A 15,849-nucleotide genomic window follows, 5' to 3' on the forward strand; every position below is an offset into this window, starting at 1 on the left:
TAACTCTGTATTGTCTGTACTGTGCTTGTGATATGTTGTAAAATGTTGAATGTCTGTTAATGTTTCCCTCCTTTTATCTTTAAAATAAAAAAAGAACCTACTATCATCTTTATTCCTATATTTTTTAATTCAAGTCTTGAAATAATTTATTCTATCTGCTTTGTTTGTGCCTTTGTCGTCGCCAGGTCTCAACCTTTTCAGCAATGTGTTTTATAGAATTATCTAGACATTTTCCCCCTAAGATATATGGAAAGAACCCTATAACTCTTTAAATGTATTTCTCCACTTTTGGCTAAAGTGACAAATCTTCTCAAACTCTCCCCTACAGAAATTACCGCCACTATCTTCATGCTGGAATTTCAAACACCTTACAATTGCACATAGAGGTTATAATAAGTACACAGTGGATACAAAACAGAAGCTCTATCGATTCAGAGATTGAAACTACTCCCCCTCCTGACAGCACTCCCTTCCATTTGGAGCTTCTGCATGAAAAATTTCTGCTTCTATCTGTGGCACTAGAAACAGAGACCAGGAACACTGCCCCATTTCCCACATCCTCCTCTCCTGCCTCTTTCCTCATTGGCATTACTGCCCTTAAGACTTGGATGAAGCAGATAACCTTGCTCCACTTTTATTTAATTGTCTGGAAATGAGGATAATAGCAGCTCCTACTCCATGGTATTGTTATTTGTCATTAATATCTACTGCATGTGAAATGCTTAGAACAGAGTCTGGCTCACCAATCTTAATTATTTTTCCAATTACTGTACCTTTTTCATATATGAGAACAATGAGGCACAAAGAAGTGTCATAACTTGCCCACCTTCTATAGATGCTGGTTAGGGACAAAGCAGACAACTTGGACCTGTAATGTACTCTGCACAGGAGTAAACTATCAACCTTTGGAGAGTCAGTGAAAGAGTCTAATTGTGTAGCCCAGGCAACACATTTATGTTGTGGTACAGGAAGTAGCCAGAGAAGGATGACACAAGTCTAAGCAGCAGGAAGCTCTTTTTTGAGTACTGTTATGGCTTATGTCTAGATGTCCCCACAAAGCCTCATGTAATCATGGGATGGGCTTCTAGAGTTTTTGACTGGCTCATGGTCCAATGGGATTACGGGTGTGAGTGCTACACCCACCCTGGGGTGAGTAGCCTGCATACAATATAAGGGAAGGAAAGAGGCTTGCTTGCTGCTGCTCCTTCCTTTTGCTCTTGCTGCATTTGCTGACTTCCACAACCATGAACTGTTGCCTTCTGCCATGTGCCATTCTACCTTGGAGCCAGGTGATTAGGCACTAAAACCTCCACAAACTGTGAACTAAATAAATCTTTCCTTCCTTAATTTTGGATGTCAGGTATTTTGTCTTGGCAACAAAAAAAGGTAACCAAGACAAGTACTCAACTCAGAAGTTACAGTATCTTCCTCCTACCAAAAATCAGAAATTTGTTAAAAATTTCTTCTATAGGTAGAGGAGCTCAGAGAATATATTTTTAGAAGATATTTGAAGGTACAAAATTAGTTGAATGCTGCATGCTCTGAAATCCTAATTTGTACATATTTGTGAAGTTTCAAACTGAAACAAAAATAACTAACTCTTCACAAATATATCCATCTATTCAGTATATATTTACTGAGTACCTATGGCTTGCAAGGCAAGTGTCCAGGTTGTGGTATACAGGAAGGAAACATGTTCCTGCTCTCATAGGGCTAAAATTTAGAATGCAAAGACTTCACAAACAATTTAAGAAGATTGTGATAAGATCTAGGCATGAAACAAAAAAGATTAATGTAAAATAATAACAAATACTGAGAAAATATCAAGGCAGAAACCAAGAACTGTCTGCAATGAATGTGTATAGCTGTTTTAAGTCAAGGAAGTGATCTGTGTCACATGGACTAACATAAATCAACTTCACACCAAGGAACAAAGCAAGAAATCATATGGAGCCAAGACCTCCATGGAGAAGAGCATACTAAGAAGTACACAGTGTAAGGACATTTTCGTAGCCATTCATAAGACTGGTCTACTCCAAAATGATGATTTATATGTGCTCCCCTGCTGAAGTTAATTGAATAATACTTGTCTACAGCATTTTGTCAAAATATCATTTTTTTTATCACTTTATAAAATTGGGCATTAAAATAGGCCCTACAGGTAATATTTGACAGAATCCAAACAACACAGTTCGGGTTCTGACATTTATGATTGCAATCATAGAGTCCCAAGGGGGTAAATCCCAATCAGCAGCCCCTTCCACAGAAAGGATGCTGGCTCTGCTCCCTTCCATTCTTGTGTTAGTTTATCCCCAGCTGTGGCCTTCTCTTGTGCTGTCTAACCGGTGATTTGCACAAGAGCACTAGGAAACCTGACCCACCATGAAGCTATCAGAATGACAATGAACGTAGCTCAGTATCAACTCACCTGTAAGTCCCCTCGCTGCTTCATAGCATGAGTGCTGTGATTCCATCCTGTAGACTCCCACAGTCATAATTTTATGCATAGTTTACCACAGATTTTAAAATAATAATAACAGCAGAGGGTAAAGAAGAGGAAGAAGAAGAGAAATAATGAAAACAACAGCCACCACCACTACTTGTGCTACTACCTGGAGAAAGTTGAAAATTTTCCACTGTGTCCTTTATCCTGAGCCATTTCTCTGATTTATTTTCACTGCCTTGTGATCCGGGCATTTCCTGACAAAGAAGGAGAATGGGCGTGAACCCAGAAGATACTGGTGTCAAAATCAGCGTGATAAAAGTATGAATGACATTTTATTGATACTTTCTGCTCTCACTCTCTTTTTCTCTCCTCCATTTTGCTCTGTCCCCCTGCCACACACATACACGGATACATTTGCCTCGATGCTGTTTGGATAGCTGGGTAATTTTGCTTACTTTGGACTCAATCTAATAACGCAAGCTTCAAAAAGCCCCAGGTAAATGGGATTAATCATACAAGTATTATAAGCTCCTGAGAGAGGGGACCAATTCAAGTATCCTATGGGTAAATCAAACTTCATGTAGACATAGTAATTTTATAAAAGAAAACCATAGAAATGGCCATTTTTGTGAAGAAAGGTGCTATTAAAAAATAGGGCTGTTAGGAAAAAAGATAGTGTCCTCACCATCCTCTCCTTGGGGCTTTGAAGATTTCAAATGTGTTATATTTTTTCAGGCTATTTCAGAACAGCTGATCTCTAAATGATCTGAATAAAACTTGTGCCCAATGATTTCAACAGTCATTGGTGCTTTGTTAAGACATTTTCCAATCTACTTAGCATTTCATAAAACAGCCAAACAGGCTGTTGGCTGGATTTTCTGGCCTGCTTTCCTCAGGTACCTCATGCTTCATTCAGACCACAGAGTAGATGAGTTTTTCTGGTGTCTTCTTTTTTAGGTCCAGCCATCTCCAATAACACACCATTTTTCTCAGGGTCATTTTCTGAATGAGCCATGAGGCCGGTTTTCGTCCTGTCCTTTCATCATACTGCAGCACTTCCAGGGCCATGGTAACATGCGAGGTGTTTTCTCAGCTCACACTGAAGCCTAGCTTTGTGTAGAGCCACAAAAGGTCCAACAAGGCTAACTCAATATTGATTTAAATATCCCACTGCTTCCCACCTCCTGGGACATGTTTTTAGAGCCAGCCTCTGTTACTTTTAGAAGCACAGGCACAAACAGAAAGCCTTTTCTCCTCCCAGATCTTTCCTCAAAACAGCATCAAGGGGAGAAAAGCGATGTGGCAGTGATGTTTCTAATCTTACTTTGCAGATGAGACATTTTAGGGTCAGAGTGTTGAAGAAGAAAGACAACACAGCAACTTGCCTAAGCATGGATTCTGGACTCAGCCATAACCAAGTCAAACTCTCACAGTCCTCTCCAGCTGTGTACCCTTCCGCTAGTCACTCAAACTCCCTGCCTTGGTTTTCTCAACAATAAAATATGTATGTTAAGAATACATATCCCATCAAGTGGCCATGGGGAAGAAATGAGGTCATATATATGAAGTCATGAACAAAATGCTGTTTTGTAGTTATAATTTTCATGATCATTAAGAGACTCGCACTTCCACTTAGTTATTGCAAAACTACTGTATTTCTGTAGCAACCAAAATGCTGTCCATGATGCTGCAGTAACAAACAGCCCCTAAAATTTCAATGCCTTCCTACATAGGTGTTTTGTCACTGTGGTCACAGACTTTATCTCATGTCATGAAACAACAAATACCCAGCATGAATTCAACCTTGGAGTCCATCTAACTCAAATCACCAGCTAATATAGAAGCATTTCCTCCACATTGCCAGTAGGTTTGAATGCTTTAGAATTTTTCAGCAATCCGGAATCTGCTTGGACATCTTAGGCAATAGCAAACTCGCTACCTAAGAGGCAAATAACTCCACTGTTGGAATATTATGCTTTGTACCATAGTTCGCTTCGTACTGAACTAACATCAGCATGGGTGCAAATTCCAACCCTTTGTCCTAATTCTGATGGAAGATGAGAGAACTGTAGCAACATTCCAAGAAAGACTTTCTGATACTTTATGAAAGCCCTTGGAGACATTTCTTGGTTCTCTATATTAATCATCCCATCATTTTTCATGTGGCAGAGACTTCAGAACCCCCTATGACTACTCTGCAATCTGGTTATAAGATACCTAGTAAAAAGCTAACTTTTCAACCAGAGGCAAAAACATTGCTAATGCACTGGCAGAGAATGTTGAATTAAGAAAGTTAAAATCTATTATATTTAGAAATGGCATTTATTATCCTGTTTATATTCACTACTACAGAATAATGAGATTCAGAAATACTTAGTGGACAAGGAAAAAGACTGAAGTTGGTATCACATAATAAACAATTCATTCTATAATATTAAATATAATTAATATTTTTAAATTGTCTCCTTCCTGATGCTGTCTGGTGGGCCTGCTTTTCAACTGTTTGCTAGAACTGGTGGGAAGTAGAAGTGAATAAAACACAGCACTTTTTCCAAGATCCTCCTAACTTTCACAGGTGAAGAGCTACAGATCTCTGGGTAGAGAACTGCTCCTTTTACCCTGAACATTGGAGCCAGATGGCTTTCATAGAGGATAAAACCAGAATTTTAATTTGGAAAATCCAATGATCTTGTAAGCCACGAGTCACAAAACAAGGGATAACAATGAAAGGATTGATTAGCTTTAGGTTGAAGTTTGCTACACAGGGTCTATGTTAAAGACTATTTTACATTTAGAACTCTCTTCCCTAGAATACATTCTTTACTCCTCATTGCTAGTTATAAGGTGGGTTGCCAAAGACCATTTTACACTTGTTTGAGCACAATTTCTTGGGCTGTCTGCATGACCAGCTCCTTCTTGCCATTCAAGCTTCCAAGGAAAGGCTTTCTTGGATGTCTTTCTTGAAGTTAGGTTTCCCTAGACAGGCACGCGCACACACACACACACACACACACACACACACACTGTCTCTAATACATTATCTTGTTTACTGACCTTTGGAATTTCCTTTGTATTGTCTGTTTATTGTCAGGTTCCTTGTCCTCTACTAGCAGGTAAGCCTTTTGCTAGCAAGGGCCCTTTCTGTATAATACACCAGTATGGACAACTTCACTCAGCATAAGATGAGTGCTTAAAACTATTGGATTAATGTCTTAAATTGTTATTCCTGGGTACCAAACTCTGAAGCAGAAGTTTGTGTTCAGGAAGTTTGCAGAAGATATCTCAAGAAAAACACATGTAATTGAGTAAGGGGAGAATTGATAGAGGAACAAGTTGAACTGTGAGCTTGGATGGCTCTTCCAAGATGCTCCCTGTGCAGACCCATAGTGCCTGGCCTTGGTTTTCCACACATGGGCCATTGCAAGTGAGTTTCCCTGGGGAGCAGATAATTTGGGGCAAGGCAGCTCCCTTCAGCCAGGGCAAATCCGCCTAAAGAAGCACTCAGCTGTGAACCATCAGTAGCCAACTCTCAGGGCAGCTGGAGAAGTCAGCGTCTGAGTCCTGAAGGGGGAATCTGATCAGCACATCATACCAATAGATGAATGAGCAATGAACTAATGAACCCTTCCTAAGCTTATGTTAAATCATCACTAATTCTGCTCGGCCATGTCCAAGCTGTCTTAACTCTATCATATATGACCCTTTTTACACATTTAAACAATGTTGTATATAAAATACACTCAAAAATTATTTCAATATTAGAGTTTTTAAAGATATCAAATGATTCTAGCTCATGTTTGTGACCTTATTTTATTGCATCTCTTAAAAAGGAAGAAACTTCTGTAATAAGCTTGTGATGAACATTTTCATTACGATTTTGAAGTCAGGAAATTAGTCTATTTAAGATTTTATGTCCATCAACAGAGAAAAGCCCTATAGATATTAATCATTTCTTTAGGTTTGTTTTATGTGGTAGCTCCTTATTACCTAACTATTTTCCTGCATTATGCAGTGATAAAAACACTGGCTAAGTGAGATTCTAGTTCCTCTGCCTCCTCTTGAGACCTGCTTTGTGAGTTTATTGTTTTTCCTAGTATGGGAAATGGTTTAAAGTAATACAGTAATATTGAACTGGGGCAAGTCCACCCCTGAAAAGTGTGGCAGATAAGTATAGAGATGAGAAAATAGCACTTATTTTACTAGAAAGGCCCAGGTTATGGGGAGCAAGGTACAGGCAAACAGTTTCATCTCATATTTTGGGGTTGTTTTCATGTATATAGCTGATGTGCTAAAGGAGAAATTTGTGACTAATGTGACTCCGCAGAATAGTTCTCCTTTGAAAGTTCTTTTAAAGATACCAATGTGCAGAAGAGTAACTAGAAAACACAGGAGCTATTTTCATGCTCAGTTTGGGAACTCAGCCTCACCACTCTGCAAACATACTCACTACCTTCTCCCATTTCCCAGCCAGGGTTAGGTTCTGCCTGGACTGAGACTCCAAAGTCCCCCATGCATGGGATCAGGAAGGGAAGAGTCATGTCAGTGAGTCACTAGCAAATAAGAAGAGGGCAGTCCTTAGTAATTTCCTCAGCATGAGATGTTTTCCTGAGCTAGGTCTGGTTTCAAACATCAAGAAACAGTAGACACTGACTGTAAAGTCACCACCTTAAAATGACTAGGGAAGATGTCACCTATGTCATGAATAGCAGTGACAAGCAGGAAGAAAGGAAATAACTTACTTGTGGCATACAGGATGTATTTCTGCCAAATTGTTTTTTTAATCATTGACTGACCAGCGAACTGGCCAACCTGGATTTCAACACAGCTTGTTAAAATCCTTAGCCCTAGTTTCCATCTCAGACAGTGACAAACTTTATCGTGTGTCTCAGTTCATCCACCACTATGACTGGGGACGCTGTGAACTGTACCTTGTCTATAAGGGCTGCTTGCTAAAGTAAGAGGCAAATAAGTAGGAAAGAAAATGTGAAGTGGGAAGAAGGAAGAAATTAGATAAGGGAGTTTTGCAAAAGAAATTTGGAAGTGAGAAGCACCAGAAATGTTATAAATCCTTATATTTTACATCTTTTCTTATTAAAGCACATTAGGTATATAGATAAATGGGATTCATGCCTACTCCTAATTTAGGTCTTGGCTTAAGTAACATATCTTCAGAGAGGCCTTTCCTGCCCATCTCCTGTAAGGTGCAGTGCTCTGACCACTTTTCTGTTTTATTTTCTTCAGAGCTTTTAGAACCATATGAAATTACCTTTTTTGTGTGTTTATTGATGGTCATCTCAGTAAGCATGATGAAGCATTTATTTCTATTTCTATATTTCTATTTCTTTATTTCTATTTTCATTGCTATATCCCACCTCCTAGCACAGTACTAGGTAGGCCCACAATCACTAGTCATTAAAAATTGTTCAAATAGTTGATTGGATAGGCCATTTACATGTTGGAAATACCAACTCCTTCTTCACCTATCAAGGGACACTATGTAGCACAGCCCAGAGAGACCATTGCCTCAGCTATTGGTAGGGATCAGAAGCATTTAGTAATAAAAATAAAATGACAAAAATAAAGCTCTGAGAGCATATGGGTCATACCTATGTATGGCAAACCCCCCTAAAACCTGAAAGGTTGGATATATGTGTTATTCAATCTGTTTAGGAATAAGATAATTGAGCTGGAGGAAGTTAAGAAACTTGCTTAAAGTTACATCTTTAGTAGCTGGTGGAGCCTAGATTTAACCCAGCAGGCTGCACTTGACAACTCTCTTCGCTGTTCTTCTCATTTCTTCTTCAGCTTCATCTCTCCATCAATACATCCTAATTCTAAAGCAAAAGAAAACGAGTTGAATTCATTCTTCCCTGAGACAAGACTTTCTAGAAAATACACTAACACATTCTTCGGCACATCCCTCTTTTTCTATTTCTTAAAACCATAAACACAAGTGCTTTATCTCAACTGCCTAAAGCTTGGGATCATCTGAAATTTACTGCTGAAGGCAGTTCATTTGTTGCCAGGGACGTAGCTCAGCAGAACTGAGCCTACCTGGCAAACACAAGGTCCTAAGTTCGATTCCTGGTACAAAAAAAATTTAAAAAATAAATAAATAAATTTTATTTGCCACTCCAAATGATTGCTTCATTTCATAGTAATTTGCATTCTTCAATAAACAAATCCCATAACACACATACACACACACACACACACACACACACACACACACACACACACATACACACACCTGTAAAAGGACAAAGGGAAAAAGACAAACAGAACCAACCTCTTATTTCTGAAGTCTAGGGTCCTACTTTGACAAAGCAAACCAAGCAACCAACTTGAAAATTATTCCAGTTTAGATGTAGATGTACCCGATGTGTTTAGGGGTGGGTGGGGCTTTGGAAGGTGACTTGCTTATAGGATGCTGTAGCTGACTTGCTGTTAGGAGGTGGGGCTGGTTACACATAGGGCCCTGAGCATGTTCCCTGGGATGGTGAATCTCACCCCAGCTCCTTCCTTCTCTCCCTGCCTCCTGGCCACCATGACACAAACGCTTTTCTTCCATTATATCCTTCTGCTGGGACGTTTCTGCCATGGAGTCAGCCAGACATGGACTGTGACCATGAGCCAAAATAAACTTCCTCTTCTTTATGTCTTGGGCACTGAATATTTTGTGTCAGCAACCAAAAAAGTGACAAAGACAAGTGTTCTGTAAAAACCTTGTTGGGAAAAAGTACGTTCCCTTGAGGCTTCCAAGTTTACTTCGAGGCTGTTATTCCCCTGCCTGGTAAATACTTTCAGAGTAGAGAAAGGAGTCAAAAGGTAGGTAATATGCTTCATTTCCTTACCCTAGACACTGTTACCGGTTGTTTGTGAAACATTTTCGAACTGGGATCTTCTACCATGCTGACCAAAATGCCCAGCTGTGCCTGAGTGGCACAAGCACAAAGCTCCCTGCTGGAGGAACTGAGCTGTCCCACGGTCCCTTTGGAGGGAATTACTCTTCTAAGTGCTGAACTGAAGGTCTAGGAGGCTGGATTTTCTGTTTATCAGAGCAAATAAAATAAAATTTAAGCCTCTCAATGCATTTAGAGAAAATTCTCAGACAACATATTGTTTCCCTTTAAACAAGCAATCCTTGTGAAATGTTTTATTATTGAAAAATAAATCAATAAATAGCTTGAGGCAACCAAAGTAGTGTATATGCTTACACAATTCCCCATAGCTTTAAAACCTCTTTTTCTATATAAATATAATTATTTTTAAAAATCAAATGAAAACATCTCTTGTGTGTTATTAAACACAGGAACAAATTTAAAATAAATAACTGGAGGAATGGCCCAATTTTATTTCATAGTCCACAGGATGTGATAATGGCAGAAATTCAGTTCCAACCAGGAAAGTTTTTATTAACCCCCAAACCCTGGTTAATCTCAGGGGAAACCCCTTTTAAAGATGATGACGATTGTATCTATGAAGTTCAGCTTGAAGATGAAGCCTTTTGGATCTAGAGTTTTCTATGTAATATTATTAGCACCCCTGTTCCCATAGTCACAAAGCCCTCAGGTAAGGAGGATATGGCCGTGGTCAATGTGGAGAGAAGGCACATAAGACAGAAAGAAGGAAGAGAGAGAAAGACGGAAGAGAGAGAAAGAGAATCCAAGGGAAATAAAAGCAGTGACAAAGGTTAGAAGAGAAGAGATACGTTTAGCCTTTTCCAGATATCTCAAGAACATTTGGGTTTGGATTATTTTTTTATCTTATCCATAGAAAGTAAATGGTCTTGGGATTTGGAGTATTTGTGCTTGATAATCATACATTACTAAAGACTGGTCTGCACAAAAGTTTTGATCTTAGAGGTTAATAATATAACATACTACTTAGAAGACTGTATATCCAGCCTTAGTTTTTTTTTTTCTTATAAGATTTGAAATATCTTCACCATCTTCCAAAAGGTATTCAAGTGATCCTCACGCTATTTGAGATTGCCCCTGCATTTGCTAATAGGCCAAAGTCACAGCCACAGCAAGTGGCTATTCCTGTGCCTGAAGTGGATAAAGCTTATGAGTCTAGATCCAGGGAACTGATACTACCACTAAAAGGTAAACAAGTGCTTGAAAATTGTGGTCCACAGAACATTAGATCCAAGCAATGTTTTTATCAGTTTTGTATCAGGAGAAACCATGATCCATTAAGTTTGATAAATTTGAGTTTCAGCAAAATGTAAATCCAATTATGTGGCATTTCATGAAGCAGGGTTTTTTGTTTTTTTTTTTTTTTTGACAAATTCCCCAATCATTTTTGTGTAAAGAATGTCTAGTGATGAGTGACCCATGGGATATAGTTGAGCATACATCAGTCTAGATAAATTCCAATTTCACCTCCTTTGCTGAACAGTCTATTCTCCTTCAAGAGTAACTAGATGACTACCATCCATGGCTACAAAAATTTTACATAGTTGCATGATTTTTGAAGAGACAGAAGTCTATTTTTAAATTATTTTAACATTTGTATAACCCCCAGAGTTCCAGGAGGACTGAAGTCATCTTCATTTTGGCAGAAGAAATAGACCCTGGGAAAGGGTCATGACATAGTGAGATAAACAAGCTTAGAAATTACTTGCTACATGGTTTTGGGTAAGGTGTGATCATCTGCTAGCCTCTAATTTTCCTGTTTAATGTGAAGGCGGCGATGCAGACTTCATACACTGCATATGTTTTCAATGCACTCATATGTGGGAAGGCACCTTTCCTAGGGCTGGCCTCAAAGCTAACACTCCATAAAAGCAAGCTACTTCCCCTCCTCTTTCTTCCCTTCACTTTCCTTCCCACTCTTGAAGCCCAAAGCAAACATTTCAGAAACACTGATGAGGCAAATAAACATCCCCCTTTAGCTCTAAAAATACAACTTCAAGAAACTCCCTTTGGCATTCCAGTCAGGGTGGAGCAGATACACAGGTTTAATTCCACTCACAGATGATGAGGCTTCTAGACTGTTCCTCCTGAGGCTGCATTCTGGAAAGGCTTCCTGTCAAAAAACATAGAGATCAATCTCATCCCAAAGGTCACCATGTCTGTCACCTCCTGTCTAGACTTTTGCATTGCTCGCAACCTGGACCTCCCACAGGGAACTGTCCACTGACAGCAGATGACCCAGACGTGACAGCATGCCTGCTAGTCAGCCTGCAGCAAGCCCAGCACACCCAGGCGGATTCTCAGGCTTGGCTGCTGTTTGACATCAAGTCCAATTTATGATCCGGGCTCTCGAATTAAATCACTAGGCAGTGATGAGCAGGGGTTGCTGGGAGACCTTTGCATTCCACACAGCCTGCTGATAGCTTGTTGGACATGGAGGTATTGGGACACAGTGCAGCTATCTCTTTGTTCAGGTCTGTTTTCAATTCCAATAACTGAACCCATGTGTACTTCTAGTTAACTGTGTAGGTATGCGATGGCCAAGGGAGGTTTGCATGCCCCTCAGGCTCTCAAGACCAGAGACTGAGGTTCACAGCCTCTTAAAGGTTTAAAGAAAGCTGAGTACAGAGAGTCTTGTCTTGTTTTAAACTCAGGGGTAGTTAAAATTCACATTTTTGCCCAAATTCAAGCCCCTTCCACCGGTCACTATCTTGAATTGCTCTGGAAGGTGTCACATTGGAATATTGCTACAGTAGGGATGGTATTACTGACCTTCTCTATCAGCTCTTCTGATGAACAATAATACATCACTGGTCTCTGAAGACTGATACCTCATTTAGTTCATTAAAATGTTGCGGACAAGAAGCTGTAAGAAAGTATAATTATGTAACATAGCCCTGCCCGACAGGAGGTGCTAGGCTTAAGCAGACAGCCTGGGTCAATGAGACAAAAAGGGTTTCTTTGAAAAGATAATTGGTCTGTTCCAGATTCATTTGCTTTAACTTTGACCAAGAATTAAGTGAACTGGATTACCATCATTTGGCCTTCTGAAGACAGAAGGCTGATCTTCTTAGGCCTTGTCAAGTTATCAGTAATGTGTTTACCTTCATTTAGATGAATTCACCTGCCAAAAACAGCAGTGAAAAAAAAAGAGCAAGTGTGTGGAAAGGAAGAAAGCCCCATCTCCCACAATGGAGAAACAATGCAAAGGACCAAAATGTATAATAGATACTGGGAAATGGGAAGAAAATATTCAAATAAGAAGGGGAGCAAGTGAAGGGGAAGAGGAAAGAAGGGAAAAGAAGAAAAGGGAATGTAAGGGAAAAAGCAGAAACAAAGCTTTTGTAAATACAGAGGTAAAGAAAAGTTGAAGGGAGGGGATTGGGGAAGAAAGAAAAATCAAGGTATGTTATGTACAGGTACAAATTCCCTATGATGAATGTGATCAGTACATATATTTAAAATGTACCAATGAAACTAACTAAAAAAAGAAAAAAAGAAAGAAATCCCATTGAACCAAAGAGAGAAGACTAAAGAGGGGGGCTGGGGATTTAGCACAGCGGCAAAAGCGCCTGCCTGGCAAGTGCAAGGTCGTGAGTTCGGTTCCCGGTACCGGAGAAAAACAAAAAAAAAAAAAAGAAGACTAAAGAGGAATGCCTTCTACCAAAGATAAATGTGTGTGTGTGTGTGAGAGAGAGAGAGAGAGAGACAGAGAGACAGAGAGACAGAGAGAGACAGAGACAGAGACAGAGAGAGACAGAGACAGAGACAGAGACAGAGATGGGGGGCGGGACACTGGACACAGTTGCACCTTGGAATTAGATTACCCAGTCTGCTACCACCTTCTTCCTCAGAATGCACAACTGGGAGAATGATGGAATCACAAACCAGAACCTATCCTCCAGCTACAAATTTCCCAAATTTGGAAGGCTCAGAGGCAATGGTAAGACATTGTGCTTTGTAAGCAAATTGTTTTCTATTTCTTTCTGAGCTACTTCCTCATAGCTTCTTTAGTTCAACACAACACTTGGTATCTTCTCCGTTGCATTTTTCTTCTTGTGGAATATTCTCCCTTAACTCCAGATGGAACAGAACTCTATAAAAGCATTTGAGATGATCTATGCATCTATCTAAATGCAGGAAGTCCCCAAGGAATCAGACAGATTTGCTTCTGCGTACTGTGGACATGCTTTTGTATCATGGTGAGCAGGAGCTCGTGTATTACTGGCTAGGTTTTCCTTTGCCCTCTGGTTTCTTCTCTGATAAAACTCAAGAGGGTTAGGAGGTTTTACATAGTTCTTTGTCCAAGCAGTCTGCATTCTCAATGCATCACCCACAGTTTCCAAAAATGGCCCCACGTTCAGCCAGACTCTTCCAAGAAGGCGATTGCATCACTCCTCAATCCTATGCTCCCTCTTGATTAGCCTAAATGGGTTTTTTTTCTCACTGGGGAAGTAATGCATCTCCAGTCCCCTCTACAGACCAGGCATAGGATGTTGAGTTTCTTAGCTTGATTCTTCATTAATACAGTTCCAAAACACTAGTGATTTTCTTTTATACCTTCCATTCTAGTCTACATTCTCTAAACTATTGTCTACTCACTATGTCTATATCTTTCAACATTCTCTTTTCCTATGTACCAAATTCCTAAGTGCTAAATAGTTCCAGGCTCAGGCACTTGTGATAACATATGGTAGATCAGAAAGATAGATTCCAGGCTCTTCTGTATGACAAGCAAAGAAGTGCAAATGTACATCCAGTGTTAAAAGGAAAATCAGCTACATTTGTCAAAGGTAAGGGGAAGATGTGTTTAGGGCAGGTCCATGCCAATGAAAACAAAAATGTGGCACAAACAGAAAAGTGGTATCAGGACAACAAGGAAAAATAAGAAACATGGCTCACAGGTAAATCAGGCTGTTAGATTTTACAAAATGTGCACACCAGGCCAGGTGCCTCTCACTGGGTCTCTAGGTAGGATTGACAGGAATGACTGAGTCATCTCAGGAACTTTCAATGGGCATGCCTGTCCCAGAGTTCATTTTGATTAAATTGCATGTATGAGACCCAGTCCATATGTATGAATCTTTAACAAGGTTTGAGTGGGGAAAATGTTACTGAAGGTCAGGCCATGAAATCAAACATGCATGTGCTATAGCCTGGAACTTTAGAAATTTCCTGGGTCTTTATCATTTTACCTTCTCCTTCGGTCAGAGTAGTGCTACCTGTACGACTTGCACCAATAACATTAAAAGGAGCCAAAGAGAGAAATGAAGAATAGCAATCCAGTTGGGCAGTCATCTTAAATGGCCAAAAAGCAGGTCAGATTATACCACAAGTGTAATTGTGTATATACCATATTCAGTTTTAGATACCTGGTTTACCCTATTTGGTTGAGATCTCAGACCAAAAAGAGCAATCACTTCTTTCATAGAAAATCTGATTTGCAAAAAGTTTTTTCTTCTTTGTTTGAGTGTCTTCAAGTTTGTTGTGAGTGTGTGTATGTGTGTATGTGTGTGTGTACCTGGGTTGCTTTGTTTGCAATAGAAGAATGATGAGATCTAAGTTCACAAAGTCATACCACTATAAAATTGTCTGGGGAGCTCCTAGAACTTCACAGAGATTTCTAGACTCAAACAACTTTGTTCACCAAAAACCTGAAAATAAAATTGATAGAAATTTTAGCTGACCTGCATGATAAATATTGAGGGGAATAGTACATGAGTATAAACAGTGTGAGTTTGTAGTATTAGAACTGAAGAATGGAATTGAATCAAGAAAAAATTTTAAGTGGACAAAAGGAAAGATTGCACTAAAAAGATTACTGTTTATATAGGATACAACTTCAGGTAATTTGACAGTTTCTTTCAGTGCAATTTATTAGGTTAAAATAGTAATCAAACAAACACTGTACTTGCTGTATGCAAAACCCTAAACAGCCAAAACTGTTCAGAGCAGAGCTTTAAAAATATTAATCTGACAGCAAGATGTAAACCAGTTTGGAGAAGACTGAGGAGTAGTGAGCCCAGGGCAATAATGGAGATAAGAAATAACAGGTATAATAATATTGTGAGGGTTACCCACACACACAAATGAATGAAGCATACTCCTCATATATAGGAAATTTGATAGGAGGGTGAAATATACTACACTAATTTATAAACTATGTAAACGAATAAATATTATATCCCTGAAAGTTATATGGAAGTGTGCTCCACTTTTATTTAATGTCAGAGAAAATTAAAGATAAAAAAACTAAGTGATTTGCACCAAAATCATATAGAAATAATAAATGAGAAAACTCAGATACAACCTTAAATTATCTGTCTCCAAATCCACTATAATTCATTACTTCTACAAGTCAAAGTAAAATGTCACAAGTACCAAAAGAGCGGTATGTGAAGAGTGTTATTGGCATTCCTTATCACTGAGAATAGAAAAGATTTCGTGGAGAGTTTTGATTCAAGTTTGAGGGAGGACAGGATT

At 39.2% G+C, this 15,849-nt stretch overlaps 1 long non-coding RNA gene across 1 annotated transcript in view; it reads right to left on the minus strand.

The window, feature by feature from the left end:
* The window catches only part of LOC106147024, an 83,201-nt gene extending 70,973 nt beyond the window's left edge, over positions 1–12,228 (minus strand). Inside the window, exons 1-4 of the long non-coding RNA XR_001231721.1 lie at positions 12,139–12,228; positions 11,426–11,479; positions 8,166–8,280; positions 2,613–2,700 (exon numbers count right to left, since the gene is read on the minus strand). This is a non-coding gene — a long non-coding RNA (uncharacterized LOC106147024). The remainder of the gene's footprint in view (positions 1–2,612; positions 2,701–8,165; positions 8,281–11,425; positions 11,480–12,138) is intronic.
* Between the last annotated feature and the right edge of the window lie 3,621 nt (positions 12,229–15,849).

Source organism: Chinchilla lanigera, unplaced genomic scaffold (genome assembly GCF_000276665.1).
Source record: "Chinchilla lanigera isolate Chin_1 unplaced genomic scaffold, ChiLan1.0 scaffold00111, whole genome shotgun sequence".
In the NCBI taxonomy this organism is placed as follows: domain Eukaryota; kingdom Metazoa; phylum Chordata; class Mammalia; order Rodentia; family Chinchillidae; genus Chinchilla; species Chinchilla lanigera.